The sequence below is a fragment of the Eurypyga helias genome, unplaced genomic scaffold (assembly GCF_000690775.1).
Source record: "Eurypyga helias isolate BGI_N326 unplaced genomic scaffold, ASM69077v1 scaffold40830, whole genome shotgun sequence".
NCBI classification, from domain to species: Eukaryota; Metazoa; Chordata; class Aves; order Eurypygiformes; family Eurypygidae; genus Eurypyga; species Eurypyga helias.
In genome coordinates, this window is record NW_010228352.1 from 35765 (window position 1) to 38392 (window position 2628).

Sequence of the window (2628 nt, forward strand, 5' to 3'; positions counted from 1 at the left end):
CCTTCACCAAGGAGCTATGGTTTTCTCATTGCCAGCATGTTTGCTGCCTGCAGCGTATTCTGCAGTTGTCAGTTCCACAAAGGATTTGGCAGGTTCGAAAACACCTCTGTATCCTGCGGCCTCAGCAGGATTACTTAAATCTGTTCCAAAAAAAAACCCACCCCTCTACGGCTGCACAGCTGGTGTCGCACCTTGCGTTAGCGCTAACCCAAACCGGGGCAAGGCCTCTGAGCGTTCTGTCCCTCTGCTGTCTGCAGCCAGATCCGAGATGTGTTTTTGTAGGGCAGGACTCCGCGCAGGCGACTGGCGAAGAGCAGTTCCCCTGAGCACGCCCGCACGCGGCGCTTCTGCCCTGGGAGCCTGGGTGCGGTTAGTCGGCGAGTTCTTACACAAACCCAGAGTAACACCAGCCCCGTCGGCGAGCAGATCCCGACTCCGGCGAGAGCACCAGAGACCTGAAACCGAAACCCCGCGGGAGGCCGGGCTGTGCTGACCGTCAGGTCAACGTGGCCCCTGTACTGGCCGCTCGCTTCCCTGTCGTGAGCGTGTATTTGAAGCGGGCCGGGTGCTCTGTGAGCAGAAGAGCTGCTGCCCTAACCTCTCCGTTTCCTCTGCTCTACGTAGGAGCCACCACGTTTTCACTCAATAGCAGCGTAGGTCAGGGGGCAGGTAGAGTGGGTCTTGCCTGATGCTTTGCAGCCATTGGAAGTATTAAATATGCCAGCGGAACGGTGTGTTGGCACTGTTCAGGGAGAAAAACCTAATTCCCAGGTAAATTACGGAATCCCTAGTTACCTTTTGTTTGAGAAATGGGCAGAAATAAGCCTTATTACAGCCTGAGTCTCCTGCTATCCTTAACGGAGTTGGTTTTGCGTTAGCATTCATTGCTGTTTTTGGAAAACATGGATATGTGTAAAATACAAGCACAACGAGGTTTGCACTAAGATTTGTGTGTGATTGTAATGCACTACTCCGTAGCATAATTTCATACGTGTGTGCAGTTCAGGTACACGGACCCCAGTCAGCCGTTAGAGCAGTTGTTTGTTACATTGGAACTCAGATGTTTGCTTAGTGTTGGCTATTTCTATGTTTTATAAAACCAAAACGATTTTCAAAAACCAATGAAGGAAACCAAAATAAATATTTCCGCATTTCAACTGGGCGAGGCGTGTGTTTCTCGAGGAAGGGGGCCGCTGACCAACCGGCCGAGGTGTTCACGCGGTGACGCCGAGAAGCCGTACCGCTCGGCCGCTGCGCGCACCCTGAGCAGAGGGTAAATGCTGGTGGGCGACGGCAACGTTCTGCTTCGGTCCGGTGTTTGTGTAAGCGTTTGGCCAATGGGGATGCTGTGGCATGTAACTTCCTCCGTGAGCGTTCGTAAAACACCAAAACCCTTTATCTCTGCCTTCGGCATGGTTTCTGACAGGTAGGGTCCTTCCCTTCCTGAACAACTCTTCAGTGAGACCTGGAGCGTTCTGGACCTCTGACGCTGCTCTTGGGTGGTGGTGGCTGTCCGTCCCACGTTGTCATCGTTCCTCCCCCCCTTACACCCTGCAGCGGCAGTGGTATGGAATGAGGGATTCCATGGGCAGATCCATCAGCCTGTGGGAGATGAAGCATCACCACCCGGATATGGTTGAGCGCTGTGTTGGTGTTACTGTGAAGGAGTGAGCACGCCTCTCTGCCTCGCCATGGCGGGCTTTTCCTCTTGAGAAGTTCTGGCCGTTCCTTTATCCTGTCTGAGAGAACTCCAACCCCAGTTTTTGGCACTGACTGAACACCGTCTTCACGTATGTTTCTGGGAGAGGCAGCCTGAAGCGTTACCACACCTCTCCAGGCAGAGAGGGCAAAGAGGTGGCCGGGAGCTGGATCGAAGGTTTGTGTTCTTGGCGCTTCCCATGGGAGAAAGCTTTCGGGAAGAGCCGCTCTAGGACAGGAACAAAGCTGTGCCGAGTGTGGGCTGTACTCGTTACTGTTGGCTCAGGGCCTGCAGCGTGGGGCTGGGTGCTGTAGTACACAGACCATTCCACCGGTTAATCCCAAACCGGTGGTTTCCCTTTCCCAAAAGGAGGGGGCAGGAGGGAACAGCAGATCCCTGGAAGAACCCCTTTACCTGTGGATGATGTGGAGTGAAAAGGGTCCCTCCAGCCCATACAACCTTGGTTGGTAAATTGCTAAACCTCTTAGTTACTCAGCAATTACGCTGTTAGTGAGTGCCAGAGAACTGGAATTACAAATTTTCCATCTGAAATCCTACGGGTTTTGGCATACTACTCCAGCAAGTACTATTTTTGGTATGTTTTTCAATCAATTTCTTAACTGCTGCCAGTTTTTGACCGTGGCTGTCAGGTCATTGTTAAGAGCGGTAATCCCGTTCGTTTGTTTTTCCGTGGTAGGTAGGAAACGCGGGACAAGTGCTGCCTTGGCCTGTTCCTAAGGAGCTGTGAGGGGGGGAGAAGAAAGCCTGGGCCTTGCAGGGGGGGAAGGGTCAGAGGAATTCTTATGGAAGGCCGACTCCAGAACGTGCTGGTGGGCAGTGCACACCTTGGATGTGCCCTGGGGAAAAAAGCAGTAATTTGGGAATGAGGAAATGGCTTTTCTCCTCATCCATCCCTTCCAAAGGAGAGG